Here is a 20151-nt window from a genome sequence, read left to right as displayed (position 1 = left end):
TTGCACTCTTCGGCGCAGTCACCTGACGCCCCCTGTACGCGACAACCAGAAGCCGCGAGCGGCTGCTGGAGCTGTAAGGGACACCACAGCTCCTTAAAGCACTGCTTCTATTACACTGATCGCGCTGCAGCTCGGTAACGCAATGCTTTTATATAGTGTTTTCGCCTAATGATAACGTTTTGCAATATTTCGGGATGCTAAGCTGGTGCGCAATTCGTTTATCATGCGTTACAATGTGCTACGCTCGTTTACTAAGTGCTTCTGCGCGCATTCGATGCTGAAACATTTCCTATTTCGTACGACGTTATTACCTGTGTGCCTAAGGCCGTGCGCGCCCACCACAACCTATACCTGAGCAGCGCGCGCTATATCAACTGTGCCAATTAAAACAAACACACAAAAGCTTGTAGAAACAGGCTTGCCTTATGACAGGTCGGCGTGTCGCAGGCTAGGTCCTCGATGGGCAAGGCACGGTTCACGGCAAACGAGAACAGGTACACCAAGATGACCACCACGCACACCACGACGCAGGCCACGCAGAGCACTATGCGCTTGAGCTTTCGCCGACGTGCTTCCTCCTCTGCGTCTAATCGCGGACGAGTCGTGAAGCTGGTTCACGTTTGACGCGACAGCGAGGAGTCACACTTTTAGCGCGACAGCGTTAAGAGGCTCGTGTCGCAGAAAAGCCAGTGTCGTCGGCGGCGTTGGCCGTGAGCGATAAATCCCAGCAGGCACTTCACGAATAAAAAACAACTTGCAAGATGGGCTGGGTGGGAATCGAACCAGGGTCTCCGGAATGTGAGACGGAGACGCTACCACTCAGCCACGAGTTTTTAGCGTGCGCGTCCAGCGATCTTGGTCGTACACAATGGGGACCAAATGCACGAAGTTTTTCGGTTGTAAGGGCTCTTTGCCACTGGCCTGCCGCCTTCCTTAATGCGATCAGCATCAGAATTGTCTGAATTTCTTCGTGACAAACAATTCTACCACAAGATTTTTGTTCTCGCGAGTGCTGGCCAAGGCTAGCTTATGGATGCGTGAACGGCTTGGAACAATGACAAGAACCACAGAGACATGCGCATCAGTGCTTCGCCAATGAATTATGGGCATTGCCTGTGCGGCCTGTTGTTGAACTTCACTACATTCAGCAGCGTAAATCAATGGACAGCATTTCTGAAAATGATATTTCAAGAGGCCGCCCGAATTTCAACAACTTCCACTGAGCGAATTCGGCAGGGTACGCCCTTCTAGTAACTTGCGTATTTACGACACTTACTCGTAACTTTGCTGCTGCGTATAAAGCAGTGTTTTAATCCTGACCAACGCACTACTACAATACCGCAAGGACGTTACGACCAAGTGCCGTACGTACGCATGGTAACAAAAGGACGTGCCCTCTCGATGTTGCAAGCTTAATGCGAATAAAATTCGGGCGGCATTCTGAAATGCCATGCTTTTTGGAAATGCTGCCCCTTACTTTACAGTTGTGCACTGCGGCAAAGTTTCACAGATGGCTGAAGAGTTAATGTCGGAAATTTCTGGACATGGGTGCCTTTATAACTGCCCTAGTCATTGGTCCGAGCTGTTTACATATACAGTCAAGCAGCGAACAAACTAGCACGTGACTAAAGTTTGGTCGGGTTATCTGTTTTAACGAAACCGACTTATCAAATATGTGCTGTGGCAGATATCGCCATTCCCTCAAATCAGCTCGATTAATTGAACAAGAACGGGAATACTTGTAAGACATTGTGGACCAATGTTAATTAATGACCAGACGTTTCACTATTTGTAAACAATGGCTTCAGAGCTCACGTTTAAAAGAGAGAACGTGAACCCCGCAGTAATAATTTACTACGCATTTCGCAGAAATTGCGTGCTGAGCAACGGCGTAAAGAAATGCGTCCCCAAAAGATGTGTCGAAATGTATAGGCTGTTTCGGTTAACTCTTGTGAACAGTAAATTTTCCCAGTGTTGATGAGTGTTAGCTCACACATTTGTGAGCCTCGGAACGCTTAGCGCGAAGAGATAACTGGGGTTATCCGTGATTTAGTTCGCCATAAAGTGAGAAGGCTCAAAGTTAGTGCTTGTGTGTCTACTTCTTTGATGCCGCCTCAAAATCTATTTTCTGCTAGCTGGCCCGAATATTTGATTTCATCTTCAGGCGCCTCTCTCGCATCCCCTACACGCGCGAAGGCATCGCGCAGCTTAGACATCTAACCTAACTTAACGTGCCCTTTACTCATTAGAGACATTTAGCGTGTCCACTATTCCGGCAAACCGGGGCGGTTTGGGCGGATTACCGGATGGTCGGGGGCGTAAACGTGAGCGGCCAGATTGGTGACGCCATCTGGTGGTGCAAAACCCAACCACCTAAACACCGAGCCAATTACTATATTCTTCTTAGCTGGGCTGTAAGTTTTCGACAGCGGCGTAATTGTGAACACAATTACGCCGCTGCCAAGAATTTGCACCAGCAGCGAAGCAGAATAAAGTAGGTTACTGCAATTTTAGCTCTGTGTATGTCTGATTGAGCTCTACAACACCAGACGGCTGCACCGCTTCGGTCGATCACGTTTACGCTCCCAACCATCCGGTAATCCGCATAACCGCCCCGGTTTGCCGGAATAGCGGACACACTAAAAGTCTCTATTATAGAAACTTTTAGCGTGTCCCGTAATCCGGCATAGCAAAGCGGACTGGGCGCTTTACCAGATGATCAGAGGCGCAAACAGGAATGGCCTAAGAGCAAGCACGGTGCAGCCCCCTGCCGGCGCAGGGCTCAACCAGGTAAACATAGCTAACACAGTAACAGCCAACTGTATTTTGCTTCGCTCGTTGTGTAAACTTTCCACAGCGACACGATTACGCCGCTGCCGAATATTTACACCAGCAACGAGGTAGAACACACTTGGTTACTGCAATATTAGCTCTGCGTTTGCCCGACTGAGCTTGCGCCACCCTACTATGGCTGTTACGCGCAGGCTATTCCCGTTTGCGCCGGGAAACGCTGGTAAAACATAAACCTGTCCTAAACCCAGTCCGCTTGCGAGTACCGGACAGGCAAAAGAAAGAATAATAATATGGGAGCTTACGTACGCGCCAAAACAACGATCAGATTATGAGGCAGGTCGTAGTGGGGGACTCCGGAAATTTGGACTACACGGGGTTTTTTAACGTGCAACTAAATCCAAGTACACGGGTGTTTTCGCATTCGGCCCAGTTCGAAATGTATACCGGACACGCTAAAACTCTCTACTGACTTGAAACCGAAATCCGCCACTGCAGCTGTCAAGGGCACCGCATTTCTTCTAAAGCACTTGTGCTGCACTGAGCTATAGCCATAGACAGCAGGTACAGTCGTCTCAAGTAATTTTCATTTCTTAATTGCGTTCCTTATCAATTATCTGACGCTGAGCTAGTGCATAATCCCGTGCGTGTCTTATGTGTATACTCACTATGCTTTTACTCTAACGAACAACTACTCTTTTTACTTGGGGCATCGGGGGCATTGTCCTCGTTTTCCTTGTCCTCGTTTTCCTTGTCCTCCTTTGCAATCGTAATGGGGCTGATTTCACCCGGATCATCCTCTGTAAGAAAAAGACAGAAAGAAAGAAAGAAAAAGGATAAAAAATCAAACGCACGATTCGCGCAAATGCCACATGATATAGACTGTAAACTGTTTTACAACCTCACAGTCCCTAACTGTGCAAATCAGTCTACAAGTCACAACTTTACAACCGTAAGAGTGCAAGGGTGTGAGTAGAGAGAAAACGCTTTTTTTTGGGGGGTGTGAATCGGTGTACACTGTAGCGTCAGAATTCTGCCTTGTTGGCTGAACAGGTTTTGAGCGGAACAGTTTACTTCTTTATACCGTCTTTCCGTTCTCACTGCTCAAATGGGAATAGGCGTAAATGTATCCTGCGTGCGAAGATATCTGTTCTGGAATGCAAGATGCATTCATGCCTATTGGATATAACTTGGCGGGGACGAAAATGTGAAATGTTTGCGCCACTTCTGTCGCATGAAGTCCTCTGCTACAATTCATGTGCCTACTTCATGTCCATTCTATTTTCATTGTATACATTAATAGCACCTGGCCCCCACTTCCGACACTAAATTTTTCAAACCAACTACAATGACATTTATTTTGGCTAAGTTATAGATTAGTAGTATATACTCACTATTGGCAAAGCTGATGGGGTTGTCTAAGAAATTTAGAGAAAAGGCTGTCTAATTTTCTTGCATCCTTTGAATGGCACTTAAGCTCACGACGCGCCAACCTGGTGGTTAGCACAGAATACGCGAATCCTGAAACATTGCCTCCGAGGTCTCTCGGCTTGGTGCGGCCGGCGACGGCTGCCATCTAATCTCGGAGGCCATGCCAAGGTACTGCGTTGGTTCTCAGCGTTCTGCACCCGCAACTTCAGACAAGCGGCAATGGGGGCGTTTTTCAAGCGGCGCTTGCATTGGCTCACACGTTTCCGTGACGGTCTTCTCACGCAAAGACTCATGTTGAATTCCAATGGTGGAGTCGGAGCAAATTTTTCTGCTCGTTTCGGAGCAAGTTTGCTCCAATGGCAGAGTGAGGGCGGGAGTAAGGTGTTCCAATAAGAGAGTCGGATGGGATTCAGAGCGGGAGTCAGTCCGTGGAGCAGAAAAAGATGCTCCGCCAAAATCGGCGGAGTGGACCGGAAGTCTGCGTGACGTACTTAATTTACCACGTTTGTCTGCTAGGAGGCGCCACCGGTCACGACTCGCGAGGAAGCAAAAGCTGCTGCACGCTTGGCTAAATATCCATTCCGCACTTTTTAAAAAACAACAGGTTAACGGCACTGAAGAGACAAGTGACCGGTGCAGCGGTGCTGGGAGTAAACAGCGGAATGAAATGACAACACGCAATGTATCCTGGGTAACTCGGTGATAGAACTTCCGCTTCCGCTTTGCTCCGGCGGCGCAGGTTGTGTTCCACTCGCGGATCTGGAGGCATTGCTCTGCGCCAGAGTCGAGTCCTCGCTCGCGGAGTCCATTGGTTGCTCCGACTCCACCATTGGAATTCAACATCAGTTGCTCCCAGATTAGAGCAGCTGCGGGAAAGGGCGGTTAGATGAGCAGACCGCTTCGTCGGTGCCGGAGCATGAGTCATTACCAAAGATTTCAGCTGCATAGGCGCGCGCCCGCGCCCGGCGCGCAACCAATCAAAGCCATTGCACTTCCACCGAAGAGGGAAGGCAGGAAAGGGTTGCGTGCGCTGCACTGGCTGCGTATCCGTTCAGTTCGTTCTCAGAAAACGGATGGGATGTCCATGCGTTGTGCGTTCCCCCGAGGAGCTGGCAGCGTTCAAAGACCGGTGGCGAGAACTCGCTCTTAAAGGGCTCGCCTTCGGCGCGCTGATCTAGACGTTAAGGCCTAAATATAGTCAGACGTAGCGCGCACGCGCGCACACGTTACGTCACGTTGGCGAGGACAACATCGTGTATTGTTCGACCGATGGTTCAAGGCACTGGCGCCGCCAACATAAACGGACGCGGCCAGCGCACTCCGATGCGCCTGGCGTGTAACGACGCTCGCCCGCGCGCCGAGAACGTCGGACTATAAACGCGCCTTTAGAGCCGCCCAAGTCCAGGCAATGCGACATCGACGAGAAGGTCCTGAGCTGAGGGAGCTGGAGGCCAAAGCAACCTGGCACCGTTACCTGTGGGTTACTTAACCGTGACGAAGGTCAGGTGCATGCAGGACAAGCTTCGCTTACTACCATTTTCCGCGGGAAAGGGTTCGTAAATTTCTTTTAGATTTAGTTTTCAACAATGTTTATTTTTGCGAGCTTTCCGCGATCCACACCTACCCGTATTTAAAACCTAAAATCTTGCATGGAGGCTCTTCTGCATTCCTACGCTATCTCAAGCTAGGCTTTCTACACGTTTCAAAGTTTTATTGCAGTTGGTGTCGAAGGATGGAGTCATTGTCACATATCTTATTGTTCAAACAACAAATTTGAATTATCCTCTTCTGCATTAATTTCAACCACCCTAGGTTTTTTTTTACCTTTGTACCTACATCTAAGTACACGAGCTTCTCTTACATTTCTCTCCCATCAAAATGCGGCCGCTATGGTGGGGGGTCAAACCAGCGACATGCGTTCAGCAACAGAACAGTTGCAGCTAGATCGCCAGATACGTAGGAGCTACACACTAGATTGTTACCCTTGAACAGTGGACATCACTGTGGAGAGTTGTTTGAGCACCACAAACACTGAATCAAAGGGAGCCATTGAACACCTTAAACGGCGTCCAATGAATTGTACTCACCCTCGCCAGCTGCCAATTTCTTGATTCCCGAAGATAGCTCGCCCACTAAAAAAAAAATGAAAATTTCGAATAATTTTCTCAGGACTTTTCATGCAGACTACAGCAGTCGCAAAAGAAATACATTGAGCAAAATGTATGCACACAGAAAGAAACGTAACATAATATATTATAATGACGACACGATATACCACTCCCTAAATTTTCAGTAACATGCGCTAGCCGTGTGATAAGTTGACCCTTCGGCCTACCATCCCTCCTTAAATGATTTATTTTGCTACAATGTGATCAAAAACACCGCGACTCACTAATGACGTTTAAGCTTTCTTGCCATTTGCCACATTTATATTTGCTGGACAAGAAATGCTGGATAGGAAATTATCGATAATTCACTTTGCCTGTTTTTAACCAATGTCGAAGCTGAGTCTGTCTCTGCTCGTTTCCGGACACAACGTGGAAAAAATGCAGTTAGGAGTTTCCAAATTCTTAATAAAAAAATTGGCACAGATCCCACTGTTCGTGTCTCTCACTTGAAGCGTTCTCAAATTTGATTTATTGATCATATGACGTAGGAACAATTGTGTGAAAAGGTTCGCGCGCTTGTTGCCTGCTTGCCAGTTAATGTGTTTCAAAGCTAATTACGAATTATTTTGATATTCTTAGCCCGGCAAGTCTTCTTGGCTCAAGGTTAAGAGAAATTTTTACCATTCTAGTTTTGCGAAAGTTGCAGGTGCATGTTCGTCACGGCAACGATTGACGTTCACTTACCGGTAGACCTCCTCTTCACTGTAATGCAGACAAACATTTCAAAATGAAAAGTCAGTGCATAAGTGGAAACACAAGCTAAATAAATAGGTGGACACATTTTGAGGCTTTTCGGGCATAGTTAGATGTTCTAACATGCAGCTAATACTTTCAATTCGTTGATAAAGGGGAAAAAGAGACATCCACCCAAACGTAGCTAAGTGCTACAAAGGAATTCCAGGCGGGTTCTTCGAAAGAAAAGCTTCGCAGTTGAAGAAAAATTCCTCCTGATCCGGGACGTGAATCCGAAACCACCGCGTTTCCGGGGCAGCCGGAAACGTTTAATACATGTTACGATAAAGTATATAGTTTATTGTTTGTGTGTGGAGTATGTTACGCCGATTCGGTGAAAACAAGCAGGGACATGTGCTCCGGCTGGTTGTTAAGCTTGGAACATAAATTATTGCGGGAGTCGGTGGGTCTCGGCAGAAAACATGCAGTAGAGCAATTTTGCAAAGAGCTTCACTGCGTCATGGCTGACGTGAAGGATGCTGGTAACAGCAGTAATCCTAAATTAGTAGGCTGAATGTCAATTGTGGCATTATAGGTGTCGCGTTTGTATCTTGACAAACCCATTTTGCCCCTGATATCAAAGTGCAGGGAGGTGAGAATGAAATTCGCCTGAGATGGTGTTGTGATTAAACACGGGTCCGAGATACACGGAGGCGCGACGCATGCGGGTGTGCCAAAATCTCAGGCACCCTTAAAACTTTAGTACGCTCAGTGAGGCCTGTAATGACATAGCACTAGCGTCCCTATACGCGCCCCGCAGGGAGTCGTACCAGCAAAATTACGTCATTTTCAGGCGTGAGCACTGATATTTCGGCGCGCTTTTAATATTTATTTGCGTGAGAAGGTTGAAGATCAAACGCATGTGCTGTGAATGTTATGTTTTATGACATTTGTTCGGCTGCAAAATTCTCAGAATTCTCAGGAATAATGTGGTCAGGAAGGCAAAAACTTGTATGAACAACTTTGGGGGTTGAGTAGTGTAGCAATATAACCCGCACATATGACATGGATAAGCCATTCGTGCACGCATACACAAATACATATATGCAAAGCCCGACGATGCGTCGGCACCAACTCGCTTGGAATGTCTATATAAGTGCAATCTATAAATGTTCTATAATCGTAGGTTTCAGGAAACTCGCGTTTAAACATACCCAAAATATCACTAAACAAATTTGTCAGTTGCCTCAATTTATGTAACGTACCGTGGAGATGTTTAAAAATGCTATGTAGTCCCAAGAACTATGTTGACAATAGATAGAATGTCTACGATGACTTGAACACAGGCCGCCTGCGGCCTGTGTTCAAGCGTTGTTCAAGCCTGTGTTTATGCGTTGTTTCAGATCTTCCTTGCATGCTGGCGTGTAATAAACCGGAAAGCTCACACTGGTTAGAAAAATGTAGACGGAACGGCCGTAAAAGATATTCTCGAATCACTTACCTGCAATTGCTATGGCTGGTAAAAAAGAAACAAGATGCGAGTCAGAAGAAGCAATGCAGTGCCTAAAGCAACTGAAAAGAAATATGAGGAACGTAGCTATACAGTGCTCTCACCTACTCGTAAAATCGAAGTTGATGCTCTTAACTTCTCTTGCTGATCAAACGGTCTCTCAGCATATTTCATGGAATCTTCGAGAATCCTTGTTCATTGTGAATACTCTAAAAACAGGTTTACACGCTTAGCGATTTAGCCTCTACCATACGATTATCGTCCTCATCTCGCACTTTTTTTACCCCGCAATCCCCCTGCATACTTTCCTGTAAAAAATGCTGTCATGCTGAAACGCGCATGCCGCTGGGGATCTGAAAGTGACGCGTTCATAAGGTTAAATAAAGGAAGTTGTAACACCGGGCTACTCAGCAATACATGATAGCGTGCACAGCGAAGCAGTGTACAAAGGACGGAAAGGAACGATGGAAACAAGCGTTCATTTTCAACTTTATTATCGTAAACACATGCATAGAACCCTAGCACATGCCATCACAGCCTAAACTGCCAATTCATGATGTTATGTGAGTGTTCTTGTCGAAGAAAGATCTTAAAAGGACTGCACGTCACAGATTACTCAGCCAATAACGCTTTACGCCAGTATTTAGATAACACAGGGTCGCGTTATAAGATGTTGCCAGCAGTGTTGTTGCTGTAAGTGCCCAACTTGGTTGCCGCACTCTTTACTGGTGACCCAGTAATTTGCAAACGCTAATCCGTTGACGGACAAGCTAAAACTCCCTATTATACTACACGGAATGCAAAGTTACCGCACAATTGAGAGCTGTAGGAGGAACGCTGTTATCGACGTCTTATGACGCTTCGTCCAAACACAGCTTTTTAGGAATGTTTTCGGGTTAAATGAGTGTTCTTCGGCAATACGTTTGCGTACAAACGAAACCTCTAGCAATGTATTGGCATTTGACTTTGCATGCAAACTCCATACGGTTGGAAGATTACGGGGTTACCCGAGGTATAAACGTGAGGGGGCGGGTGGCGCTACCTCGTTGCGCAGACTTCAAGCAGGCTGGCAAAGAGCTATTACTGCAGCAACCAAGCGCTTCACTGCAGTGTTGGCGTAAACTTTCGGCAGAGTTGTCTTTGTGAGCACGCGGACTTTGGCATTTCCTTCCAACAAGAACGCTAATTGAACATGAAACCATTTATATCAGGCATTGATTGCGGTTCGTTGAGGCCGGACAAGATGTCGCTACCAGAGTCTGGTAACCCGGTGTTACGCCAATACGTAATGAGTGCACCGGAATTCCGGACACGCTAACGCCCTCTATATAAAGGCAAGCTCAAACACTCTCGTCTTTGCGAGATTTAGAAAAAAGGTCTATTGAACTTTGCCTCAAGAGTGTGCGATAACTTGTTACTATAGATACTTCAGTACCTGTGGGAATCAAGTCGGCGGCATGCACGTCATCTCCGGTCGGTTCGGGACGCTCCTTTAGCTTCTTCGTGATGGCCTTTAGTTCTGTGGACGGAATGCGTGATCATAGACTATAAATAAGACCGAGTAACGGGATAAAATTATCGCGTGGAATATAAGAGCCATCCCATGCGTTTAACTTTTTATGCGAAGCATACTAGCCGCACAACCACGCTCTTCCTTCCTGCGCCGCGCGCGGCCGCGTAGCTACCATATGACGTCATAACAGCTGCAAAAGCGGAGGCTCAACTCGCGCGCTCGCTTGCGGCCACGTAGCTATAGATAGCCGCGTCTCAGCTCGTGCGCTCGCCTGCATGAGTTGTTTCTTCGTCTAGCCGAACCAAATATAGCCAAGCAACAGCAGTTCACCAGGCTAAACAGTGATTCAGCAACTAAAATAAAGGCTAGTATGCTTCGCATCCTGGGCTTAACCTTAGCTAAGCCACAGCCATTTTTCTACCCCTTGGCCAACGCATAGTCAAATCTGGATATAACGGACTATTGTCACTAGGGCAAAACTTCGTTCGTGCTTGTGGTTGTGACGACAAGCAGCTGGCTATCGTAATAATGTTCTGGTCTTTGCTGCCAAAATGCTCCAAACAGAATAAAATGAAGATGCGTTACTTGGAATTTTATAAAAGGGCGGTAAGAATTCGCGGTCGTGCCTTATTTATACGAGTTCTCGCGTAGAATTAAAAAATTATGCGAAAATTTCGTGTTCACATGTTTTTTTTTTCCCTCGACCTATACATTGTAAGGGCTTTGCTCTGGAATTGTAAGAAAACAACGAAGAAATTAAAGTAGGTCCTCATAAAATGGTTGTGGTGTTAATCATGCTAATTGTGTCAGTTGTCTAATCATTATTGTCTACTGTATTCCTTTGCCCTGCAAGAAGGTATGCGTTGCCCAGACTTAGGACTACTTGAGTGTGCGCCTGCGTGAGCACTACAATGGGCTAAAGGCTTCACCGGGTTTGCACTTATCTGCTCCTTCCGCAATATGTGAATGCGTTAAGAAATTTTCGCGCACTTTAGTACGCTGTCGCACTGAGCACTTGTGAAGTAGAGAGTTATATGAAACTATCCTTGTAAAAAAACAGCGACACTTGTGTGAGTTCACCTTCGATATCACTGTTAAAGTGTGCATTTTTATCTCTGGACGGCACGTCTTTTTAGTGTAATTTTCCCTTACTTTTTGTTTCCTCCACTCCATGTTTTTATCACGAATTTACTAGTTCTCTGATTTAAATTTGGCATCAGTATGCGCTCGTTCTGCCTCGTTTCTCCTTCGTTGTGTGTGTGTGTGTGCGCGCGCGCGCTTCCAGTCATATATGACTAAACTAGGCTACACATTGCTAGACTCACTGATTGACTAGTTCGCGACTGACTACTTCGTGGCTGACTGACTTCCTGACTAGCCTAGGATAATTTGGTGCTGACAGACTGACTAATTTAAACTTTGCCGAACTCGGACTGACAAGACTATAGACTAGGCTGTACATGACTGGACAGGACTGGACTCGGTTGGGTTGGACTTGGACAAGTCAGTCAGCCAACTGACTAGACCAGATTAGACTAGGTTGTACTGGACACGAGCATTGGCTCGGTTAAGCTGGGCTTAGGCTAGGGGAGTGACCAATCTGGGCTGGACTGACTGACTGACCGACTGACCGACCGACCGATCAATACTATACTAAGCTAGACTAGACTTCGCTGGTTTGCTAGTCGAGTTTGCAAACTCATGCACACTGGTGAAAATACCCGGTACGGCCTGTCACTCTCTAGGCCAGCAGGTGCCGGTACGAAGCTAGTGATTTGATGGCGTTTGCGATTCGTGTACAGCCAAAGGCCACAAAACGCTTTTATTTCGATTGTTTACCATGGATACTGCTAATAGCTCCTAATAGCTCCCTACCGTGAAAATGAAAATATATATATATATACAGATTGTCACCTACCGGGTGCTGAAATAGAAGAAAAAGCGAAAGTTATTTAAAAGGAAAGCGTTTACTATGACCTTCTTTCTTGGAGTAAGTGTCTACTCACGTGTCTCTTGCGCAGCTGTAAAGAAATAAGTGAGTAATCTGCAACAGGCGTACTTGAAAATCAGCAGGCTGATTTGAGAACGTGTTTTTACTGGCGTTTACTTTGCCTTTGTGCTTCCTCCCCTTTCTTTTTATTAGCTTCTTTCATTATCCGCCGTGGTTGCTTAGATTGCTGGGCTGGCCATAGCGTCCGCTTATCGATGGGGGCTAATTGCGAAAGCACCCGCATATTTAGATTTAGGTGCACGTTGAAGAACTCCAGTTGGCCCGAATTTCTGGAGGCCCCTACAATGGCGTGCTTCATAATCACATCGTGGTTTTAGTATGTGAAAGCCTATAATGTAATTTAGCTGCTTTCGTTAATTCTCTTTCGCGAAGCCTTCTTGCGTATCGCAACGCGACTAAAGATGTCCTCTCGACAGAAATAGATAAGCACAAGCTTCATAAACGGGTAGCATCCAACATCAGCACATAAGGCGACCGCAGTTACTGTCGGTTTCCATGACTGTAGTTTCTTTCCTTTTCGTTCCTTCCTCTTTAATTATATTCTTCGCGTAGCATCTTTTCACATCCTAGCAGGCGGTTGCATAGAGCAATCAATAATTCACAGTAATTAAGAACATTACCCTTCAGGTATAAAAATTGCTTATTTATTTCGAAAATGTATTCATTGACACTTCGTTCCATAAACAGAATAATACGATGTACCTGCCAAGGAATCAGTGATTCCTGTGTTCAATTTGCCATACTCCTCATGACTGCAAAATGTTGCACCACACTGTCCAACTTTTAATAAAAATGGCCTTATTACTTGAAATATTTTTCTTGGAGGTATAGCATGCCCTCTGTGCGAACAGATTTTCTGTACTGATACTTCTCTTATGCACTATGCCAACATTTTTGTTGCTTTCCACAATTATTAGTACTTTGTGTTCTTACTGCGTCTTGTGTTAAGACTGAACGTAAACTGCTCGTGTTGTAAGCAAGGAACAGGGAAGGCCCGATCGCTTTCAAGGAAAGTATGCTCACTTTTACCTTGAGCCTGCTGGCCCCATTGCGGTGCAATTAAGCCGAACTAGAACCGTCGAAGGCTCACACGCGACCACGCCTTCAAAACTCTCTCTACACCAACAAAATTTGTGCCCCAACATGATGTGAAACACTTACCAGTAGTCTTCCTCTTCAAGACTGAAAACAAAAAAAAAATATCATAAAAGTCTGAACGAAACAAAGGGTTTACAGGGAGATGAAACGAGGCAATGAAACGTCTCTAGGCGGGAGCTACAATTTTGACAAGGGTTCTTTGTCAGGGCAACAGTAACTTCCCTAGGCAGCCTCCCTAGAATTCCCCAGGTAATTTATCTCCTACGCGGCACTTATAATAGGTGTAGCTGAATCACTGCTAGGGCCTGAAGGGTGTAAATGGTTCTGAAAGATAAGCTCTTCATGTGCTAATTAGAGGCGAACAGCAACGACATTCGAGACTACATAAAAACCGTAGTTAAATATACTGTACACATACATGAATATCCGGGCTATATTCGTCATTTTAAATAGTGGAAGCGTCACCAAGACCCCAAAAAATAGACATTATTGATAGCAAAACTGAGAGAAAAAAGCGCCACCATTGCCGGTCGGCGTAAGTGACGTGCGACCTAAATCACGTGATTGCTGTAGACACGACCTCCGAGATTCGGCGCTGCCCGCGATGACCACCGCTCCTTACGGCGCGCTAACGAATCTCGGAGGCGGTGCATTGAGGACTTTCATCACGCACTGCAAAATAATTTATACCTTTAAAGCGAAATGAACGTTTAAGTCGATCCATAACTTGCACCATTACACCATGTTTTGACTGTAAGAGTCTGAGTTATAGACTGATTTGCATTCATGCTTAATATTAATTGCATAACTTACAATGCTGCCCATAATCACCGTTTGCTTCCGTCGTCTGCTAAGGTTCAATTCAGAGGCTGCTAATAGAGAAAATTATTACCGGCGCTGCAGATTCGTCAGTATTGCTCCAGTGGTATGTGCTGCTCACACCACAAATTTGCCCAGAATGAATTTTCGTTGCAGTTGGCCTTTAATTCTAACTGCCGAACGAACGTTTAGGCGGAACACATTTCTTTCCTCTGCAGTGCCATTAACCACAAGCTGAAGCATAACAGGGCTCTGGAATATTGTAGCGGTTTCTCTTGTTCCGATTCCATGCCTTTGTTATCCCCCGTACACTGCCTATCCGAACGTTAGTGTGGCTGGAGCTCCACTGGGGCTATTGACGAAGCGCAAACGAGAATGACAATGGAATAGCATCTGTGCATTATACGAGGAGGAGGAGGAGGAGGAGGAGGAGGAAGTAACGTTATTGAGTCCTGAGGAACCCCTCCCCACCCACTCTTGGTTTAGTGGTCGGCGGTCCAGATTTTAAATTCCAAATTTCCCATCGAATTCTGTTTATGGCTCCTCGCCCGAATTCTCCGGATCACGTGATGGGAAGAGTTCGCGTCAACTTTTCGGGACGAATAGAGTTTGAACATAACATTGTTCTCCAGTAGTTGCTCTAGTACGAATCATTACCATTAACAGATAAAAAAAGGACATTCCATATGGAAACGGGCCAGCGGTTCAGTGAACGTACGGCGTCCTCTCGTGTGTTTTTTTCACTGACACACTTGGAACGCATGAATCAATTTTAGAGCTCACATGCAGCACAACTATATGTGCATGTATCTGATGCTTCAGGGATATCATCACTCACATTAGGTCTTCTTATTTTTAGACTTTTCCTTCGCATGTACAGATGTCAGATACGTTAAAGATAACCAATGTTGTGGCCGAAGCACAGGGGCAATGGACGCCTTCGGTCAGTCATCATCTTCAGAGACGGGTACGCACATGCGGCTTGACCTTAAGGTGTGAGGACGCTCGCCCAACGGCGACAGTTCTGCTTCTGCCCTTAATTGATTGGTCTTCGTTTTGTAACTTTCAAGTCCACGAAAATGAGAGAAGACGAAAGAAACTCTGCACCACAGTATGGTGAGGGAGAGAGTGAAAGCCGTACTTGGTCAAAGTGGTTGGGATTTCTGAGAAGCTCAGTTCATTGCCTTGTCGCCGAATTTCATGGAAGCCCACTAAGAGAAGTCCGCTTGGCAAACTTTTGATGCTCCAGTACTGTGGCTGGTGCCTGCCATACGTTATGGGTACAGGGAGAATAGTACGCGCGACTAAGCACGGTCCAAGATTAAGTGCGGCTTCATACAGACGATCAGGCGTTCCTGTTAACATATCTGAGCCCTGCGAAACTTCACAAACAGCGCTTAAGTGGTCTACGGTGACGAACAGGGGAACTCGGTTTGTTAAAAAGAATGGAATACTAAAGCCGAGGCGGTTAGGGTTAGCCTTAGGGTTAGGGTTAGGCTTAAGTAAGGTGGTTAGGGCTTCGTATTCTGTGAAGTAGGGGCTACGAAAAAGGAAATTCGCTCGGAGTGTGCATGTAACTGATATCGCAATAGAAAAAAAAAAGCGGAAAGGAGTTGTCATTCGGTGGTTCTGATAAACAGTAGTGTCAAAAGCATGCAAAGCGCCCGATCACTGTGCAAATGCCATTTTTGCCGTTACCGATATCAACGCGAAGCATCACAGTGCATTGTCGCCACAAGTTTGCCCAAAATATAAAGCCATGCACATGCGTGTTTACTTACAACTCTTTCTTCTATGTTTCGTTCCTGCAACGTAAACGGAAAGAAAAACAAAATGTCCCCGTGACGTCACCGGGGCACGGGTAACCTATTTATTCCTTGTTCTATGCTCGACGCTCTCCTAGATATGTTTGCGATTCCAAAAAAGAAAAAGGGGCACATATGAAAGCATCGCACATGCTCGTTTTTTTTTTAAACAAATCAAGTAATTGCGAAAAAATATCACAGTTTCTTCCTAAGACCCAGCAATGAATGCGATAGCAACCTGTGAGAATATTACACGAAGTGTGAGACTCGTAGCTATCGTGTTGGTATGAATTTAAGTAAAGGTAAGCTCTCTAAGTAAAAACTAGCTGTCGTGTGAGGTGTCCTCTGCTTAGGTCCTGTCATCGAATTTAATTTATGTTGAATAGTTAAAGTCAAAGTTTGTGTTAGCAACTATAACACCACTTTTCCTTACCTCGTATGTTTCAAACCTCTTTCCTGAGCCAATCCCGGAGGTATTGCACAGCCACGCAAAAATAAAAACTTGCAGCATTTGCAGGTTTGAGCTCTGGTATTGTTTCACAATTTGAATATATAAGTCGGAAAAAAATTTAGGATAAAATGCATGCGCCACCGGTGTTTTGTTCCAGGTGATTTTTTTGTGAGTTGCGGTTCACAAATTCATGATGGTGGACGTTATTCCAAATGAGCACTGTAGTAGCGCCGCCTAGAGCAGTTGAAACATGAGCTCCAAGATCCAGTGGGACGAAATACCCGGCGCGCGCGTTCAGATCTTGGAGGCCATGGTCGGAAATACGAAGAGGATTGATTGGCCGCGAGGGGGCTCAACTGGCAACATTTGTTCCTAAATAAGTTCGTTCTCACGAGATGGATTCATAAGCACCTTGCAAGGTAATGGTTGTTAGGAGATGCTCTTTTCATACGAAATATTGTGCACACATTTCCTTTAAGAACAAAAAAACGTTGCAGGTTGTTTTTTTCTTCAAATGCCTTTGCGCATATTAATGAGCCTGCAGTTGAAGACATTAGCTCAGTTAGTCGGCTGGTAGGAAAACCTGTAGTTACGTCCATATACATATTTGTAGATGCTTGATGTAGTTATAAGTGTAATTTAATTCGCTTAGCATAGCGCTTTTCTTAACTTGTCCGGCCAAACTTTTAACACGCACGAAACAATGAGAATGTGACAATGTGGCAGCATGTACGACAGAATACCTCCATACTTACCGTCATCGATATTTGTGATTTCTGCAAGTGGGAGTTTTGACACAATAATTTAATGCCAATACAGCAACACACTGTACTTTTGGCGAACACAAAAGCCGAAAGTGTTTTTTTTTTCTTCTTTTTGCTCCTACGACCGGTGACGTATCCTAGCCTTCGGTTTCCGATTTCTAGAGCACCAAATAGGGAGTTTTAGAAGCTCATTATTTGATGGTTGTACGTATGGCTTAGCGTACATAAAACAAATATCTCCTAAGATTATATCGTATTGAATTAGAATATATATCGTTCTTGACTGCATACAATTGGTATTCTTTTGAAATACAAACGCTTGTGATAGATACTTTTTTAGCGGGCATTCTTCTCTGCGTACGGTCGATAGCGTCTCCTAGCGTGGTTTCTCCGTAGAAAGTCTGTAATAACGAGGCGCTAGGAATAACTCATAAAAGCCGCTTAGCGTACGCAAAACTGAAACACCACTTTTTCCTTATGGGCTCATATTGCCTTATTTCGTGGTCACGGCAGGCAGCCTTCCCTACAGTATAATCTGCGATTTCTTACACTCCCGTATATTAAGCTTGAGAAATAACGCACCATGGCGTTTACAAAAACGTAAGCTCTGCTTATAGCTGGTAACATACAGGAATTCTATAGCATTAACGAGAGGGTGGCAGGTCTTGTTGTGAAGCTTAATAAGAGGTACAAAATGAAGGTTGTACAGGTATACGCCCCTACATCCAGCCATGATGCCCAGGAAGTCGAAAGCTTCTATGAAGACGTGGAATCGGCGATGGGTAGAGTGAAAACAAAATACACTTTACTGATGGGAGACTTTAATGCCAAGGTAGGCAAGAAGCACGCTGGAGACAAGGCAGTGGGGGAATATGGCATGGGCACTAGGAATAGCAGGGCAGAGTTATTAGCAGAGTTTGCGGAACAGAATAATATGCGGATAATGAATACCTTCATCCGCAAGCGGGATAGCCGAAAGTGGACGCGGAGGAGCCTGAACGGAGAGACTAGAAATGGACTTCTCTGCGCTAACCCTGGCATCATACAAGATGCGGACGTGCTCAGCAAGGTGCGCTGCAGTGACCATACGATGGTACGAACTTGAATTAGCCTAGACCTGAGGAGGGAACGGAAGAAACTGGTATATAAGAAGCCGATCAATGATCTAGAGGTAAGATAGAAAATAGAGGAATTCCAGATCAAGCTACCGAACAGGTATTCGGCTTTAACTTAGGAAGAGGACCTTAGTGTTGAAGCTATGAACGACAATCTTGTGGGTATCATTAAGGAGTGTGCAATGGAAGTCGGTGGTAACTCCGTTAGGCAGGATACCAGCAAACTATCGAAAGATCTGATCAAGAAACGCCAATGTGTGAAAGCCTCTAAGCCTACAGCTAGAATATAACTGGCAGAACTTTCGATGTTAATCAACAAGCGTAAGACAGCTGACACAAAGAAGTATAATATGGAAAGATCTGAACATGCTCTCAGGAACGGAGGAAGCCTAAACGCAGTGAAGAAGAAACTAGGAATTGGCAAGAATCAGATGTATGCGTTAAGAGACAAAGCCGGCAATATCATTACTAATATGGATGAGATAGTTCAAGTGGCTGAGGAGTTCTATAGAGATTTATACAGCACCAATGGCACCCACGACGATAATGGAAGAGAGAATAGTCTAGAGGAATTCGAAATCCCACAGGTAACGCCGGAAGAAGTAAAGAAAGCCTTGGGCGCTATGCAAAGGGGGTAGGCAGCAGGGGAGGATCAGGTAACAGCAGATTTGTTGAAGGATGGCGGGCAGATTATTCTAGAGAAACTGGCCACCCTGTATGCGCAATGCCCCATGACCTCGAGCGTACCGGAATCTTGGATAATCCTAATCCATAAGAAAGGCGACGCCAAAGACTTGAAAAATTATAGACCGATCAACTTACTGTCCGTTGCCTACAAAGTACTTACTAAGGTAATCGCAAATAGAATCAGGAACACCTTAGACTTCTGTCAAGCAAAGGACCAGGCAGGATTCCGTAAAGGCTACTCAACAGTAGACCATATTCACATTATCAATCAGGTGATAGAGAAATGTGCGGAATATAACCAACCCCTACATATAGCTTTCATTTATTACGAGAAAGCGTTTGATCCTGTCGAAACCTCAGCAGTCATGGAGGCATTACGGAATCAGGGTGTAGACGAGCAGTATGCGAAAATACTGAAAGATATCTATAGCAGCTCCACAGCCACCGTAGTCCTCCATAAAGAAAGCAACAAAATCCCAATAAAGAAAGGCGTCAGGCAGGGAGATACGATCTCTCGAATGCTATTCAAAGCGTGTTTACAGGAGGTATTCAGAGACCAGAATTGGGAAGCATTGGGGATAAAAGGTAATGGAGAATACCTTAGTAACCTGCGATTCGCTGATGATATTGCCTTGCTTAGTAACTCAGGGGATCAATTGCAATGCATGCTCACTGACCTGGAGAGGCAAAGCAGAAGAGTTGGTCGAAAAATTAATCTGCAGAAAAATAATGTTTAACAGTCTCGGAAGAGAACAGCAATTTACATTAGGTGGCGAGGCACTGGAAGTGGTAAGGGAATACATCTACTTAGGGCAGGTAGTGACGGCGGATCCGGATCATGAGACGGAAATAATCAGAAGAATAAGAATGGGCTGGGGTGCGTTTGGCAGGCATTCTCAGATCATGAACAGCTGGTTGACATTATCCCTCAAGTGAAAAGTATATAATGGCTGTGTCTTACCAGTACTCACCTACGGGGCAGAAACCTGGAGGCTTACGAAAAGAGTTCTACTTAAATTGAGGACGACGCAACGAGATATAGAAAGAAGAATGATGGGCGTAACGTTAAGGGATAAGAAAAGAGCAGATTGGGTGAGGGAACAAACGCGAACTAATGATATCTTAGTTGAAATCAAGAAAAATAAATGGGCATGGGTAGGACATGTAATGAGGAGGGAAGATAACCGATGGTCATTGAGGGTTACGGACTGGATTCCAAGGGAAGGGAAGCGTAGCAGGGGGCGGAAGAAAGTTAGGTGGGTGGATGAGATTAAGAAATTTGCAGGGACGACATGGCCACAATTAGTACATGACCGG

At 45.4% G+C, this 20151-nt stretch overlaps 2 protein-coding genes across 10 annotated transcripts in view; one reads left to right on the top strand and one right to left on the bottom strand.

Annotated features, from left to right (window-relative positions):
- Positions 1-10110, bottom strand: part of LOC135921694 (uncharacterized) — a 33170-nt gene extending 23060 nt beyond the window's left edge. For both annotated transcript variants that reach the window (XM_065455997.1, XM_065455998.2), the window contains exons 1-6: positions 10007-10110; positions 8563-8577; positions 7074-7091; positions 6309-6353; positions 3495-3590; positions 423-586 (exon numbers count right to left, since the gene is read on the bottom strand). The gene's annotated coding sequence lies outside the window, so the exon portion shown is untranslated. The remainder of the gene's footprint in view (positions 1-422; positions 587-3494; positions 3591-6308; positions 6354-7073; positions 7092-8562; positions 8578-10006) is intronic.
- The window catches only part of LOC135921697 (uncharacterized), a 381860-nt gene that overhangs the window by 295069 nt on the left and 66640 nt on the right, over positions 1-20151 (top strand). The gene's annotated exons all lie outside the window — the stretch shown is intronic.

The sequence above is a fragment of the Dermacentor albipictus genome, chromosome 10 (assembly GCF_038994185.2).
Source record: "Dermacentor albipictus isolate Rhodes 1998 colony chromosome 10, USDA_Dalb.pri_finalv2, whole genome shotgun sequence".
In the NCBI taxonomy this organism is placed as follows: Eukaryota; Metazoa; Arthropoda; class Arachnida; order Ixodida; family Ixodidae; genus Dermacentor; species Dermacentor albipictus.
Note: the sequence above shows the minus strand (reverse complement) of the source record. Positions and strands in the feature narration are given on the sequence as shown.